We start from the raw sequence: 18,555 nt of genomic DNA on the forward strand, positions 1-18,555 counted from the left end.
AAATCGATAGAAACACAGGGAGCAATTACTCACCCAATGCCGTTTTCATTTCAGAGGAAAACTTCAGCTCCTTATCTTCACGTTGATGTGAGCGCACTTTTCTGATTTTGAGTCTATTTGGATGTCTCTTTGGATGTATTTTTTCTCCTTTCCACAATTGTCAGACTTGATTCAAGTACGTCGAGACCGCGTTTGTTTTATGTCAGTTACATTTTCATTGTAGAGCTGAGGTTTTCAAAATATGAGCCTCGGCACCCCAGGAGGGCACAAGGGGAGAGACGCGAAGCAGAGACACTGCCTGAGATCAAAGAGACGGGTGCGTATGCAGGTGGTCTGAAACAGTCGGGAAAGTTTAGACCAGAAATTTCTGTCAGAAACAGCACTCTCTCTCTCAAACTCTCCCAAACGCGACACGTGTATTTTTAGGTGTTCGGTGCCACTTCCAAAGGACAATAGAAAGAAAACACAGTCAAATATGTTCAAATTCATCCATAATGACATCCATTACATCCATATAGGGAATGGTATTTGCTTTTATTGGTGCCCATTTTCCAAGTGTAAATACAAATAAGCTCAAATATACAAAGCTCAACTCACAGTGTGCCTGCTAACATTTTACTTCCTGTATTACTAACCCCAACAGGCCTGGATGAGCTGCAGCCCAGCACCTCTGGAGCTGGTACAGTAGGGGTTCATTGTTCTGCTGAAAAATCGCTTTAGCAGCAATGAGGCGCTGCTGTCATTATGAAACAAAGGAAAACATCCTGCTTGTTTATTCACTAAGCTTTAACGGTCCTTCAATGGCAGAGCATTTTTTAAAAATATATACATTAATTTTGTGGCCTGCCAAGATGATCATACCTCTGTAGTATTGTTTGCTGTGATCCTGCAGGAAAATATAAAAAACATCTTTTTTATTCTACTGCCTGAACAAATTTCAGCCATCTGTGATACATTTCTTGTGCAGCTCTTTAAGCTGTTTAAACTCACACGTGTCCCACTGAAATTACTTTCAGGTCAGTTATTGATTATTATTCTGTGAGACCTCTCTTAACGAGTCTTCATCATGAGTCGTCTTCGCTCCTCTAAAAAATCCTTCCCACAAAGTGATAAAAAAAATCATCACAAGCAGAGCAGTATGCTAACGTCGTAATCTTTGAGAGCAATCATCAGACTCGAGCACAATCCTTAGCTCTTAAATCCAGCATGAAGTTACCGGGCTTTACTTCAGTTTAAAAAAGATGTAAATCAACTACGATGGTTTTCTATATTGGACAATCAGTTCTCAGTTGTTACACATAACTCAAACTAAATGGAAATGTCATCATTTTCAGACAGTCAGAAACTGCGGTACCCCTGAGAGGTCAGATGCACTTTACTCTGGATCTCTGTGCTGTTGAGATCAGAATTTGAGATTCGCATACATATTTGATAAGACACATCATACTAATAGTCCACTGGAGCATTAGGATGAATGAAAAACAAGACACAGACAGGGTGAGCTGATTGGTGAGCTGCACCGGCTAATTTTACCTTCTAAAAAAAAATGAGGAAAAACAACAGCAACATAATAAAAGAAGCAGTGCCTTACTTCCAACCCAAGCTACATTTTTGGGTGCAGCAGCATAGTGTCATCGCATGGTCCAGGGCGCTGTATCACAGAGAAAGATGAGTTGTTTAGCCAGCTATTGTCATGTCAAAAGATCTTTACACGCTGAGCACACTTCAAAAATGCAACAAGATGTACGCGCAACATACATATACCACACCCACGTGACAAATGTGGGTTTTTTTGGAAAATTCATCCTCACTGTGAAAACAATGAAGTCCACATCAAGCCATGATGAGCTCATCCTGTTTCTACACAAGAAAAGGAAGAAATGGAGACTGTGGGTTCATTCGCTATTCAAATTCTCAAGAGTAGAGAGCAGTTCATTGTTTGATAAAGGAATTGATAGTATGTCAGGATGCCAGTGGGGCAGTTGGGACCACATGTGAGGAGACAGATCATTTCAGAGACCTAGACACTGACCCAGAGCCGTGTCTAGCTGTGTGTCAGAGGTAAAATAGTTTTATTTTACCATTTCCACATCATTGTGTATTCAGTACCGGTGCCCTACCAGTACTGAATACACAATGTGATCTACAAGAGTACTCGTTGCCCGGTGCAGTGGTCCGATAGGGCAGAGCTGTTTATTTGGATCCAAAACATGAGCTTGATTCGAAAAAATAAATGCCACAAATTCATCCAATGAAATTACCTGGTCGGTAATAAGATGCCCTGATTGTAACATGTGAATTAATAGGAGCATATGTCTTAGTTGACCTCTTAACAAGGAGGCGAGCTCTCTGCAGGGTGTTTGTCTAATCTCCACATTAAAGGGATAACGTTACAAGTTAACTCTTTAGTTTCACAATAATACGAGAAGACACAAAAATATTTGGTCCAAGAAGAAACACAAAAGGTGGATTCATATATTCATCTATACGAGGCTTCCACTAGACTGGGATGTTGTTTGAGGGGCTCAGTGCTCGAGTACAGACAGGATGCTAAGCTGGGTTCTCTACAGGCCGCTGCCTCTTTGGTTATATAGGGCACTGAGGCGCTCCCTGTGCCTCCACCTTTCAGCATCCATACCAACGCCACAGAGAGTTTTTCTCCTGAGGAACGGAGCAGTAATGATGGCTCTTCCGCAGGAGGCAGAGAGGGGCTCGTCTCCAGCATTTTGTGCATTAAAAGCCTTTATACGGCTTTAAAGATAAACAGAGGATGGTCTGGGTTTAGTAAAAAAGTCAGTTTTGAGTTTTGAAAATATTTTCATTTTCTGTTCAGGTGCACTCAACTATTAAAAAAGCTATAATTATTCTTTTTAAATAGAGCAATTCAATTCATCTAGTAAAAAGAAATCCTGTAATTTTGTCATATTTTTAAAAAACTGTTAAACCACACAGTAATTAAGCTCTGCCATTTTTCTTCTCTGTATTTTTCTTTTTATGCTGTCCCTGACATCAACAGTGTTACCACATGAGACCAGCCCATAAATATCTCTCCTCTCCAGGAGGAGGAGTCCACCTATTGAAGACCTTACAACAGAAGATGCTGATTATTGCTCTGTTATTTATAAAGCTATGTCTGACATAAGACGCCGCCCTCTTTGCATTCACGAATCCTTCCATCCTTCCTTGTATTGATTTACCAGTGAAACACTGGGATTCCCTCTTTTGCTTGCAGAAAACATTTTCACTATGAGACCTTGAGAGAAGCTTGTTTATACAAGGAGAATATTTGAATAAGCATAATTTTACATTTAATTCTCTTCACTTTAATGTCCTTCACTTGCATCAAAACTCTCGTTGGGCCTCATATTGAGAGTAAGCTGCTACCAGATACAAAGTCAACCTTGGACTCCGCTCCAGATCTTCTTGATTTGTCATGCAATAAGAAGGGAGCAGGCCTCATATGGCTATGATGCTGCTTGTCAGACACAAAGCTTTTGAGTCTGTACACGGGACTACTTTGTAATCATATATTTTATTTAGAACAATGAATCTGTGTTAACTATTTCTGACCATTAATAAACACATCCTGGAGGAGTTGGACTACCATGCTACCATTAGTGACAGTGACCCTGATCAAATGCAAAACTAGAAAAACCCATCCTGCTCTAGTGCAGCTATTCTTAATTTCATTAACACCAACCTACCTGAAATTGATCGGAGCAGATTAATATCCCAGAAGTTTAATTATATTGATGCTATTCTCTGGTTAAAGTGTTCCTTTAATTATTCTGAGCGGCTTATATGATGGCTACTTTGTGGTCGGCAGGTCTCTCCTGTATTGGTGTGCATAGTGTAATTAGGGCCAAAACCACCCAACCATTTACTTCCGCTTATCCTTTTCAGGACCGCAGGGGCCTATCCCAGCTGTCATAAGGTGAAAGGCAGGGTACACCCTGGACAGGTCGCCAGGCTGTCGCAGGGCTAACACATAGACAAAGACAACCATTCACACCTATGGGCAATTTGATCAATTAAGCTATCCCCACTAACTGCATGTCTTTGGACTGTGAGAGGAAGCCAGACTACCTGTGGAGGACCCAGGCAAACAACATGCAAACTCCACACAGAAAGACCCCAGCCTGGAATTGAACTCAGGACCTTCTTACTGTGCGGCAACAGTGCTAACCACCGTGCTGCAATTAGGGCGCTTTGTTAAATCCGCCCTTCATTCATGGTGTCTGGTTTCAGAAATACTAAAAGGGCAAACTCAGGACTTCTACATCAGTGGAATTCCACGGGTGTCACAGTGGCTGTCTCTAACTTTTATATACAGTCTGCATTTAACAGCCAAAAGTGGCACTAATCCAAAACTGTCCATCATTCACCCTCTGCAGGAGAAAATCTGCACTCCCCCTTAATCAAGATACACACACAGCATTAATATTTCACGATCAAGTTAGTAAGAGCGATTTTGTGCTGTGCTGGCACACAGAAAAGGACTCTTCAGGTCCAAGATAAATCTTAGCTTAAAGTTGAATGAGGATTAATGCAGAAACCATGCTAGTGCTATTATTTATAAATGAGGCTCGAGCATGCATGTGAATGTAAATGCATATGACCACAGACTGGCTTTCACAGCTGCTAATTTCAACCTCAGGGTGGAAATTTTCTTGGAATTAAAAGTCAAAAGTTCCCTTCTAGTCAAAATGTCACCATAGCCAATTAGAGAACATGACAGACACTCTCTAAAACCAGTTAGCTCTATGAGATCTTGCTGTGACAAAATGTGAGTACTGTGCTGGTTTTGTATGTGTTTTATTCTTCCCCCATCCTCCGAGCACGAAAAAAGCTTTCACAGTAATCAAGTTAAAAACAGTGAGTCAAGAGTCTATGCGCCACTGCCTCTGCAGGGATTGAATCAGCTCGTGCAGAGAGACGCGGTATCAAATCAAAGGCTCTGTTTGTAAATCTGGAGCAGAGGTTAGTAAAGGTAAGGAAGGAAAGAAGAACAAGACGTCTCTGCTCCATTTTGTGTGGTGTTTCCTCCCGATGTCATCATCCAATCTTCAATCCAACTGTGAGTTGTGCCTTTTTTGGCCGCTTTTCCCGTTTACTCACCAATCTATAAAATATGATGTGCACACATGCAGGGATCACACAACGATAAGACATCTCAAATATTCCCCTGCTAAATCTGACAGCTTTCTTGCTCCTCCTACAGGGAGAGCTCTGCTCCACATTCACCCAATCCAAAACACACAAAATAGCAGCAAAAAGCCAAAACAAAGCAGCAGCATCATTTCCCCACAGGCAGATTGCTCAGCTGTAAATACACTAGAGCAGCTTTCACAAGAAATATGACATCACTGGGTGGCTTGACAATCAACAACAACGCCGTCTCGGCAGCCACCCTCACTGCCAAGCAGGTTTACAGCGTTGCACTTGAGTCTGTCTCGCCGGTCGCACACATGGGTGCAGTGCAGCCTCAGATTCAATTTGTTTATTTGCCACTCTCTAGAGTAAAAGTTTAAATGAGCTGTGAGATGCCTGTGTGTTTGTTTGTGTGTTTAATCGGGTGTGTGATCATGCACCCCGAGGCGGTATTTATGACAGAGGAGGGGCTCCTGCAGGAACAGACGTTGTCTGAAGTCCCCAAAGACAAGCGTACAGGTGAGGTAATCCTCCTGTTCTGTCCTTGGTTTAGGACGCAGACACTTGACAGGCAAGTCCACGGACACCTGCGGCCTGAATGCTGAGTTTTGGTTCAAAGACTACAACCCTAAAATACTGATGCAGAGCTGGCTTTACTTGGGAAATAAACATAAAAGGCATGCTGTAGTGTTTCAGCTGCCAGTGGCATCAGGGAGCCTCACTGTGCCTTTTGTATTTTTCCTCTTGTGTGCTTGTTTCTGGACCTCAGCATAACAGTTTGTTCAAAAAGAAAAGTCTTTCTTTGAGCAAAGGTAACATCAGCTGCGATTGCCCTACCATATGTGTTTGTGGGGGTGTCAGCTGAGCTAAGGGGAACACAGATTTGCCAAACAAGCTGTTTCTTTTCTGGGACTTATGATGTTTTGGGGGCTTCGGAGTTTCAACCAAAACAAATATTTGTTTATTTGCCAACCACTAAAGAAAAAAATCAGTACTGGAAGTACTGTGAGATTTAATAATAATAAAAATAATAATAATTGATATTTATTATGAATCAGCATTGTTAGTAGTTATTGATAGTGTGAGTACAAGAAAATAGTTATTATAATATGATGTGTTAAATTTGTTTAGATCAGAGGAATAAGGAAGGATTTGTCTGTGTTTCAGTTTGGCTTAGCTGTAGCCTGAGAGTGTGATTGTTTAGAGGGAAAGAAATTTAATGACACTGGGGGTCTGCTGTCATAAAAGGAGACAGGAAGCCACAGTTGGGGGTTGCTGATGCTGATGCTTTAACCTGAATCTAATAAACGGTCAGAATTGTTATAACTTAGAAGTAGGTTTGCAGGAGACTCTTCACCTTATCTCTAAATGTAAGACAACAAGAGGCCAATGGCCCAGTGGATGCAGAGTGGGGGTCTCAGTGTTTGTAAACTGTGTTTTGTATGTTGTCTAAAGGAATTTGGTGTAGATTGAGTGAGGAGATTACTTTTATGACCAGCAGGAAGTCACATACACAGAGACACACACACAGTGCTTTGACTGTTACGACGCACCCACACCAACTGAAGATGAATAAAGGTTTTTGTGAAAATGACTGCCGAGTCCGGTGCCGTCTCTGGATGCCCGAGGAATAAACAGAACCGGGGTGAAACTGATTTCGTAACAATAGACAGTAGGAAATTTCTGTTTTGGATATCACAGTTCATTCATTATTACTAGAGCCCAATCGGCAGGGTAGTATTATCAGCAGATGCTTCCTGTTTGCTGATCTATGTCTCATGGTCCGCGGTGGATGGCTGGAATTTCCACAAGGCTCCTGAACCTACCTGGGACACGTCCCTGGGCAGGGCCACCTCCTCCAGCTCCTGCACACCTGGATCCAATTGCAAGTAATCATGCCAGAGTGATTTAAGCTTCACGCTGACGTTCATTCACCGCCAGTTCATCATCAACCTATGTTGGTAACCGGCATGTTTCAAGTTCTCTATGTGATTTACCTTGTTAACGAAACTTTCTTGTGCTGCAGTTTCTGGATTCACCTTGGCTCAAACCTTTGGCTCACGCTTTACACGCGGACTAAGGATTGTAGAAATCCCTTTGTGCCTCACCCGCCTGCCCTCCTGCCATCAACCTCCATCTGAAACCTCCGGATCTCAGGTCAGCCTTTCCACGCCACTCAGCTCGCCCGGATTCTTGTCTCCCCCCTCTTAACACTCTGTTCCTCCTCCTGCAAATAAGAATTGCTAGACAAATTACTTTCCACTTAAGGGCTACCTCCACTAACTCCCTAACTCCGTTGTCTTCTCTCTTCAGTGTGACTGTTTCCTGCCCAGCTCCAGTCTGCATCTCAGGCCCCGTTCCCTCTCTCTAGTCCTGCATACTCCTTAGCCTCGTTACCCAGGCCACGCCACGTCAAGCTCTACGTTTTATTTGCTTTTCTCCTCAACACGTTACCAAAGTTTAAGCCTAACCAATAAAATATTGTTAAACCACCTGCTGTCTCTGTCTGGGTTTCTGCACCTGTCCAGTTTCAGTACAGACCACTCGGTCCCGTGTCAATATGCAACAGCATGTGAAATGACAACGAAACAGAATCCCTCTTTAACTGTGTGTGGCGTGGGTGTGGTCCTTGGCCAGCTGCAGAGGAGGCGTGACGCAGTGAGCTCCCGGGGCGGCGCAGGGGCGGGGTGAACAGGTGTGCTGGGATCTGACAGTGATTGTGTCTCTTTATGTGTTGGCAGTGACAGACGGAGAAGGAACGTGACAGCAGAGAAAGAGAGCGCGGAGTATATGTGTCCACTACAACCCGAGCTTAATAAAAAGTTCTGCACTGTCAAAAGTCGCTCCGGCTGGTATTTCTTGGGTCCACCGTTACACTGTGTTATAACATTTAGCGATTTGAAATGCAACAAACACAACACCGAGCCAAGCACAGTTGCCAGAGAGTAAACAAGTAATTCACTGATTATACATAACAAATCAATCATCAACAGAAATGAGCCTCTAATAAAGGCATCTGACCACGTGCAAGCCTCACAAGTTTCAGCTGCTATTAAAACCAAGAAAAGATATTCATCTGACTGTTGTCTTGAGGCATCCTTTGTCTCTATATATTTTTATTAGCAGTTTATTTAAATGTACAAACATGACGTGAAATCTAGCATATCGGGGAAATATGTGTTATATAGTCCGTATTTGTTATAACCACCTTTGTTCTTTCATGCAGTCTAAGCTAAGCTACACGTGAAGGCTAAAAGTAAATCTGTCTGGTTCTTTTGCTGTATTTTGTAGCAACACATACTCAGAAATAAAGCTTACTGTGTGTTGTTTTTAAAAAAAAAAAAAAAAAAAATTATTAGTAGGTATACCCATGAAAAACACGATTTTTTTTTAAAAGCAAAGCCCAGAAAAGGTTTAATCGTCAACAACTCAGTGAAAACACAGGTGCAGAATTTTTGAAAAGTGCTCATTGCCTCCACTAAAGGTTTATTCTCACTTAACACAACAAAATAACACATTTGTCCCCAAACAATAAAAAAAGAAGCAACATTAAATGTCTTCAATACGGACACAATCCCATCTATCCTACTACTATCCCTAACCCCCATACATACAAATGCATTAATTAATAAATAAACACAAACCTATCGAACAATAACCTTGTAGTGTTACCTCCAGCCCAGCTTACCTCCAGTACTTCAGCAAACTAGTTATGTTTCGGTTACTATTGGATGGAAAGCTGGTTCTAAATGCTTAAATACAGAATATGGACATTAGCAAACTAGCCTATGCGGGGAAACAATCATTTAAAGTATCTACAACTCCAGCACTAATCACAGGGTGAAAGCAAAAGGAAGTATCTTTCACTGGACTATTACTGTAAAGATCGGTAGTTGCCACAGACACCTTCCACAGCAGACAATCTGAAATGTCACAGCAGGTAAAGTTGTACAGTTCATACTTACAATTAGCGTCGTTACAAGGTGTGTGAGTGTTCTGGCCTTGGCACTGTGCACGCTTGCTCTTTTTCAGGGCTTACTGGGAACAGAGCCATCACTAATGCTGTTACTTAGACCTGTGCTTTTCCAGACGCCCCGCGGCTCTTAATACATTTTCTGTTAGTTCTTTCCTGTGAACTATCTATTTTTAAGGTTAAGACTGCTGCCATGAAAAAAGTCTTTTCAGGACACTTGTACCCTTGACAGCAACCTCCAACACCTTGCAATTAAGTATTTATGGTACATACTGCTGAGTCAACCAGATATCTTATGGTTGGATAACTGGCATAAAACATGAAGGTGACTGATCAACAATGTCTGAGCTGTTAATCAGGTTTATCTGACATTAGTGCCATTTATTAGCTTCAGTTTAGTTTGCTATGTGTACTTGTTTCATTTAAGCTCAATGAGATGTGTCTTCTGCTGTTTTTTGACTCTCTGTTTCACAGTGTGTGTGTGTGTGTGTGTGTGTGTGTGTGTGTGTGTGTGTGTGTGTGTGTGTGTGTGTGTGTGTGTGTGTGTCCTCTGCTCCCCATCCTCTGTATCAAGGAGAGAAAGGCAGACACGGAGCAGAGCAGCCACACGTGATGAACATGACTCATTTTTTGTGAATTACAACAGTGAATATTTTAAATTAAACAAGATGTGTTTAAAGTGCAGATATGTTTTTAGACTTAATTCAAGGGGTTTAAAGAAAACTCCGTCACATTAGCTGTTCAGGAATTACAGCTTTGCTTTTTAAACTTGAATGGAAGTCCTTTGCAGTCAGTGACTGACTGATGACTCTAGTAATCAATTGACTGAGTTAGCCATTGAAGAATATCCAGTATGTTTGAGAAGCTCTTGTGTTACTTCCACAGTATGGCATGGGTAATTATCTATCTGTGCAATCAGTTTTTCAGCATTTTGCCTGAATCTGAGCACAAAGGGCAGCCCGGCATCACTCAGAATTCATCCTGCTACTTCTATCAGCTGTCACATCATCAATAAACATTAGGATTTAATTATGTTGGCAGCCATACATGCCCATGCATAACGTTGTGGTATAAGAATATCTTTTTTCAGAACTGCACAGAGCCTTTTGAATGTCTTCTGGCAAGATCTAATGTGCTCTTCCTGTTCTTGAGTGGTTTGCACCTAGTTGTAAATCCTCTGATTTTCCATTCATGAAGGCTCTTTTTTCATTGTAGACTTTGACACTAGTATGCCTACCTCATCAAGATGGTTCTGGGCATGTTTAGATGTTGTGCAGTGATTTTCTTAGCAATGAAAAAAAATTGCAATCATCCAGTTTGATTGTCTTCTGTGGTTTTTCAGGTCACTTGGTCCCGCTGAGCTGGCCAGTCCATTCCTTATTTTAAATAATGAACCAGATTGTTGATTTGGACACTCGTAAAGTTTTTCCTGACTCACTAAACAGTTTATTTTGATTTTTAAGCAAGTGCATTAATATCCCTGTGGACCCCATGTTCTGGTCACCAGGCACCAAATGCGAGTTCAACACTTGGACTCAGCTCACAACTTTTATCAGCCTGACTTGTCAAGAAATAAACAGAATTAGCTTTGGCTGCCTGCAATCCTCCCCATCAGTCAATTGTCTCAGTACCTTTGAAACAGTTTGATCTATGAAACTGGCTACAACTCCTTAATAGTTTATCCTTTTTTGTTAAACACCTTGAAGTAAACATAAAAGTCTACATTAGAATTGTCTGATTACCTGTGGTGGGGTATGAATTAAAATTATAAAAATGATATCCTTCCATCCATCTATTTTCAGACAGACAGACAGTCACATTCACATCTAAGGCCAATTTTGAATCACCAACTAACCTAGCCCCACTAACTGCATGTCTTGCAGAAACCAGAGTACAGGGGGAAGATGCAAACTCCACATAGAAAGGCCCCAGCCAGCTGGTGGAATCAAACCCAGGACCTTAAGTTATGGAACTAAGTGTACAAGCCAAAAACTTACTGTGGCCATATCTGGCCATCAGTGTAACCACTGCAGAGGCAGAAAGCATACTGCACTGAATCCCTGCTGCTGTTTCTGGATTGTTCTGTCATCACAGGTGAAATTAAGCTGTTATTTGTTGGACTTGGAGCTCACAACAGTTACTTTTATGGTAATACAGAGAGGAAAAAAGATTTCAGAACCAGCTCTGTCTATGCTCATATTGTGAGGGATATGGAAATGAGAAAAACCTATCACAGCTGAGCTCTGTATCACTGCAAGACGTAGTTACATTTCTGTGAAGGTGCGCACACCAGGCGCAGGATACAGCATTAGGGTATATAGCTACACCGTAGCCTTTCCCATAGATCTATGTAGTTCTATAAAATAATAGAATAGCACTGACTACTTTTAACACAGAGGTTTTGTTTGCAAAAATGCCAATTAAATTCATTCAAATTACGTGTGTGTGTGTTCTGTGCTGTGAGTAATTGTTTACATCTTTGTGTCAGTGTACATTATGCCAAGCAGGGCTGTCTAACACATGCTAGACCAGGGGTGGGCAATTCCAGGCCTCAAGGGCCGGTGTCCTGCAGCTTTTAGATCTCACCTTGGGTCAGCAAACCTGAATCACATGATTAGTTCGTTACCAGGCCTCTGGAGAACTTCAGGACATGGTGAGGAGCTAATTTAGCCATTTAAATCAGCTGTGTTGGTTCAAGGACACATCTAAAACCTGCAGGGACACTGGCCCTCGAGGCCTGGAGTTGCCCACCCTGTGCTAGACTGTCAGCACATGCAGATCCTCCAGCATGAGTCCCAACACTCCCAGCATTCAACAGCTCTCTGTGGGTGATCGTCTTATCAGCGCTTATTGTCAAGGTGTTCAGCAGGTTGGAGTGGGACTTTTGTCTGATGACATTCGCACTGATCTGGGATCTGCTCTAACACCGTGGGGACCCTCTGTGTTTGGATCACCAAGTACAAACCTCCTACTTGCCACCTTCTTTTCCTCCCGAATTTACTTCACTTCCTATCACCATCTCTTTTCCTTTTCTCTGGTCCTCCTCATACTGTCGCTCTCTCCCTGCCTTCATTGCTCTCTCTCTCTCTCTCTCTTTTCGCTCACTCTCTCCTCACGAGAAGCGTCACGGTGTTTAGACTAATTGACAGCACCTCTTGGGCATGACACAAATAGAGCTTCAATTTACAAGTCAAATATGTATAAGGAGTGGTGCGTGAATGGAAGGGAGCCAGGCAGAGCTGCGAATGCAGCAGGAAGGGGGTAAAGAGGGTGAAGGGTGCTGAGGAATGAAGAGGGCTGGTGGAGTTGGAATAAAAAGTGGATACAGTGTGTGAAAACAGAGCATAAGAGAGCTTGGAAAAGGAAAGCCTAACAAAAGTGTGTGTGTGTGTGTGTGTGTGTGTGTGTGTGTATGAATGAATGAGTGTGCTTGTGTCAGCGAGAACACATGGCTGCTGATGCATGTATGTGAAAGTAAGTGTGTGCATCCACAAGAGTGAGTTTTTATACACTGAACAGTATGTGTGCAATACATAGGGACAAAAGCATTAGTGCGTGTGTGTGTGTGTGTGTGTGTGTGTGTGTGTGTGTGTGTGTGTGTGTGTGTGTGTGTGTGTATGTGTGTGTGTATGAGCAGAGAAGCACAGCAGAGAAAAATCCAGTCTGCGGGGCAGAGAGGAGGATGATGGATGAACACAGGTAGCTGCATCCAAACCTCTGCTGCTGGAATGAAGCCATACAAACACACCACACTTAGCTATCAATCTGGCTGTCAGTGGATTACACTGTCTGACACACAGACAGTATTCACTATGACAAGGTGTGGGGGAAAAAACGAGAGCAGAGCAAGCGGAAGGGGAAGAAAGAGAGCTCGAGGGAGGGATGGAAGCATGTCAGGAAGGGAGGAGACAAACGTGTTGAAAGATTGCAAAAATCACTCGGCTTCTGAGAGGGTTTGCGTGTTGATGAGCATGTGTGCCCCGAGTCGTCCCTCTTCTACTATTTTTGCCCAGTTGCCATGGCAACCACCATCCTTAAGCTTGTGTGCGTGTGTTTGGGGAATGTAAAGTCCATGCCATGGCTGGCAGAAACTGCATTGTCCACACCTCGAAGCTGCACCCCACCGCCTAGCTCTCAGCTCTATGGTGGCTGAGCAAAGCTAAAAGCACTCCCAAAAACACATTTCACCCATAATCCCCTCCTCACCTCCTCACCCAACCCCCACTGGCCTTAGATAATCGTTCACAGTTTGAGATTATTCATGGCCTCAGTTATGTGGAACAAATTAAGGACACATAGAAAGACTAGGTGCTCATTAAGGCCTTTTCCAGATAGGGCTCCATTATAGAATGCTCTAATTAAACTGCTGTGGCATGGAAGCGGCAGTCGGCTGACCTCACTGCCTCTGAAGACACTTGAGCTCTATCACGCAACCAGGAGCCACTCATTACTACATGGCACTCTATCACGGCTAATGAGTGTGTGCGTGTGCGTAACGAGTGAAGAGCTTTTAGGAAAATGGTTCAGCTTTGTACTGCCGACCTGTTTGGCTAAGAAAGAGATGTTTATGCACACTATGACATCAGCTTCTCCATTTGTGAGTGTAAGCTCCAGTAATTGGTATTTATGAGTACTGAGCAAAATTAGAACTAAATGCTGTGTTTTTTTCTAACAGCTTCCAGGTCATGAAGTGTTTTGTGGCCATAAATTACTGCTGGGTGATGGGTGGCTTTTTCCCCATGGACTGTATACAAAAGATGGACATAACCTCTGGGTCACCGGTACTGACCTATCAGGGCAATGTCTTGCTCTCCCACCGCAGGCATCTATGTTCAGTGAGAGCAGAGAGGAATGAGCAGCAGATACGCTCTGTTGTTGGTGTGGTTTGTTACCCAGACCGAGGCTCTGCATCGCCTGAGAGTAAAAATGAGACACTTTGTTGTCTCTAAGGCTTCTCCCAACAGTGTTCGCTACAAAGACATAAATATTTATTCCTTTTTGTGTTTGTTTTTTAATTGACACATACAAGGTTGACAAAGGGCTGTAGAATATATAGAGTTTTTAATGTATACCAATATATTTTCCTTAAGAAATACAGACTTGGATAACATTGTTTGTATTGATATAACTTGATGTTGCATAGCAGAGAAATAAAGCTGTGCCAGCCCCGACTTTTTCTCTACACTTCACAGTTCTTGTGCAGCACTGGAGGAAAACACAGCTTGGGTCCAGCTATTAATATCTCCAACTTTTGAGCCATGCGTTGAAGTAGTGCTACAGCTGCTTGTGTGGCAACAGTTGACAAAGTTTGTTGATTTGTGGGAGGAAAAAGGAGCCACATTACAAAAGAAATTGTTCTGCCTCACAGGTAATAAGTTGCTGGTCTCTTTTGTGTAGTATTTGTGTTGTGATTCTGACGCAACCCATTACAACACTGAAGTCACACAGTAAGACCAACTTACCAATCGGGGCGACAGCAGATGAATGACTCTCCTCTGTTTTGTCATTGTAAAGATGTCACTTCCTTGCTGTTAAACTTGTCTAAAAAGCAGAGAGCTTTCAAAACTGCACAATCTAACGGGCGAGGTTAAACATCATACATGTATATGTATGAGTGATGTGTGTTGCACTTTGCTTTGCATGTGCATGATGTCGGATTAGTTAGTTATTAGCTGGCTGGCGGTTTTCGTTTTTACATGCTATCTTCTGCATGCCTGTGCAGAATGTGGTTTCACTTTGAACATGGGATCATTCATAGGTTTAGTCACAATTGACATGCAATCACTTATTTAAATGACAAAATAAGCATTTATTTACCTGACTACTGTCTCCAGCACCGCTTAAACATGCACACCCGAAAAATATATATGGACATGATTTTTAGTCTGTGTTGCCAAGACCTATGCTAAATCTTATTCTCAGCATCACGCACTATTAAATAGCTGTCATCTATCATCCCTTTGCAATTTACTTGTTTCAGCTAGTTTGCCTTGTTTGTTGTTGGTGATGATTTACTCATGCTTGCAGAATTTTCATAAAAAATTTTTTTAAATTAAGCTCTTTCTAATTCATTAAAGTTTCAAATGAACCTAATCATCAATTACAACAGCACCACTGACACAGTCTGCTGTAAACAGACTACAGGACTCAGTCGTGCATCAAATCAACCCACCCCTAGGAGAAAAAGGACATGACTGGACCAGTACAGGCATGGTGAGCATCTCTGAACAAGAAGGTGGCCACAACACATTCTGTCAGATAAATGAAAAAGACTACGCCAAGCCTTCAAAGTGACTATGAGCAAACAGCAAAATCTATTAATATTCTGATGCCTAGAGTCACTCATTTCATGAATTAATTCATAAGGTAGAATTTCTCATTTACAGCTGTCTTTTGCCATTTGATAAGAGCAAGAGCAAGTGTTATGCTTTCATTAATAAGTTAATAGACTTTCATGTGAACCTCAGTGTCACGCTGCAGCTGTATCAAATCAAAACCATACTTCTACTACCGCCAGATTCTAAACATCTTGTGTTTTTCTGTATGTCCACCAGCAATTTTGCATTTAAAGGTGGTGTATTTAGCAGAGATAGCCTCCTCTGAATATCCTACTTTGTTGAGTGTGACAAGGTGAGCATAATTTTTTTAAAAGAAGAACAGCAATGAGACTTTTTCAGTATATAAGTGTTATGTATTTCTGAGTGTTGTGCATAAGAGTATGTGTGCTTATACACATATAAACATCTAAACACACGTTTATATGCACATATCAGTCGTGAAGGCCACAGTGCATGCTTGCACCTGTCACAGTCGATGTATGTGCGTGAATGTATCAAACTGTTCAGAAAAAGACGTAACTGCTTCAGCTAACATTTCAATAATCTTTAAGCTGTTCTCAATAAACAACACAGAGAATAAGATGAAAATGTATCCACAACACAAGCAGAAGGGAATGATGTAATTTACAGGCTGAATGGGATTGGATAGGGATAATTCTGGCGTGCCATATTGAATTACACCTTAAAAATGAGAAATCTCACTCCTGTGTTGCTCAGAATGGGATTGTTTATTACAGCATTTTGCAGAGCTCACTTCTCTGTTAGCGTTTAGTTTGCAGACTAACAGCTTTCCTTTGTCGGTTCATCATTCGGCTTAAAGTGTCATTGAATGTTTTGTTTTGTTTTTTAACCTATTTGGAGTGCCCAAAGGGAAATCTTGCAGAAAGGCAATAAATGTAAAGTCAGAAAGCATGTAGGAGACTTGATTTGAAAGAAAACATCCTCTAGTTGGGTGTCATGATGGTGTGGCTCCACAGTTTTTGCTTTCTTCCTTGTGTGATCTGATATCCCCGTGTTGGTGCTGTTCCTACATCATCATAATAATGTTGGTCCAGGTCTTCATGTATGAGTTCTGTCCAGCTGCTTCCTGTCACACTTCAAAGCCATGCATATTAGGTTAAATTCTACATTGGCTGTAGGCATGAGTGTGAGCGTGAATGATTGTTTGTCCTGGGTGGGTGTTTGTGTGGCTTCGAGATTCTGAAACTGGGTATGCTTAAAATACAAAGTTAATCCCAGACCCAGTGTCTTACTAGTTCTTTGACCTGCCAGGTGTTACGAAGATAATGGTTTGTCACGGTTCTGGGTCAGTTTGACCCAGTATTTTGAGTTGTCATGTTTTTGCAGGTTTAGTTCAAGTTCCATGTGTCATTTTCTGTCTGTCTCTCAGTGTCGAGTCTGCGTCTTTGTGTGATGGTTTCTTGTTCCTGTTTTATTGTGAAGGTCTGCGTCTCATGTGAGTGTGTTCAGTTTTACCTCTTGTCTCGTCTCGTTGATTACTCCCAGCTGTGTCCCCCACCTGTGTGTAATCTCCCTGTGTTTCTCTGTGTGCATTTAAGTCGCGTCTTCTGTCTTTGTAGTTGCTGGTCCGTCTGTGTATTCTACCCTGCTTCAGCTGTGTGTTTCCCTGCTGTCTACCATCGTCTGCCTCTGCTCGCCCTCCTTCATGTTCGTGTTCTGGTTTCTGCGCTGTAGTTCAGTTGTTTTCCAGTATAGTTTAGTTTGTCTTCGTTTGCCATTTATTCAATAAACCACCTTCACACCTTCACCACTGCCTGCGCTTGGATCCTCCTTCATTTCTTCCACACGGCTCTTCTCACTCGTCGTGACATGGTTACCAAATTTCAAAGTGCAGTTGATTTAGTAGATGGATCACTGGATTTGAGCATCATGGTGACATGGTGCTTAGCGCTGGTGTCCCACAGCAAGAAGATCCTGATGGTCCAACACCTGGCTAGTGAAGTTTGTATGTTCTCTCCATGTCTGCATGGGTTCTCTCCCGGTACTGCAGCTTCCTCCCACAGTCCAAAGACATGCATTTAGTGTGGTTAGGTTAACTGTGTAAATGTGAGTGCAAGTAATTGTCTGTCTCTCAGCATTAGCCATGCAACAGGCTGTGACAGGCTCCAGATGTAAGGATGGAAATAAACACAATCCCCAAGTCACCGTGTAGTCGCTGCTGAAAAATAACACCAGACTCACAATGATCTGCCCTTCAGTGATCAGCCAAACATTTCATCCAATCTGATATATGTGCAAAATTCTTGTAATTAAGACAGAAATCCTAGAGTTGTCACATTTTGTGAGGCCTCGGTGACTTTGTCCTTTGAATAAGAAAAATAAAAGGTTTATCAGTGGTTGGAAAGCAATATAATTGACAACTACTCCAGACAGAGAGGGAGAGAGTTCTCCACCAGTGCAAATAGTCAATTTTTCTTTCTGTGATATGAAAGTGAATGCAAATGCCATTGAAACCAACATAAATATCAGGGTATACACTTGCAGAACAACATTAGGGAACATTCAATCATCGCAGTGTAATAACACAATGTCAGACAAACTTCAAGGATATCAATCTACCCAGTTTGGAAACTGTTTATCGTTTTCACCTGCTTTGGTGCAAAAGAAACTGGTGACAACAATATCACCCTATTTGGTGCTTCTCCCAAAATAGGAATAATTTTTCAGGTGGGGGCCAAACACCATTGCTCTTTCCTTATCCTGACTGAGTTTCTCTACTTTTTCTTTTGTTAGTATCTTTGTCACTACAGGCAGCATGACACGGCACCTATACCCGTCTATACTGCACAGTTAGTCCAACTCCTAGAAACCCTAACCCCACCCCTCCCATTTCTAGAAGAATATGCATTTTTTGCATAGTTTAGTACCCCATAGAAAACAAAAGTTAGAAGAAGGATTGTGCTTTCTCAAACTGGAGTTCCCAATTCATAAAATCCAGAATTAGGAAAATTGATGCTCTTAATCTGGCTTGATCCAAGGATGGTGCATCGTTTGGGAAAATCTGGCACACACTCCAGAAACACACAACTTCATCTCTTAGCGGCACTACATTGGTGACGGTACAAACACTAA

The sequence above is a fragment of the Astatotilapia calliptera genome, chromosome 3 (assembly GCF_900246225.1).
Source record: "Astatotilapia calliptera chromosome 3, fAstCal1.2, whole genome shotgun sequence".
Lineage (NCBI taxonomy): Eukaryota > Metazoa > Chordata > Actinopteri > Cichliformes > Cichlidae > Astatotilapia > Astatotilapia calliptera.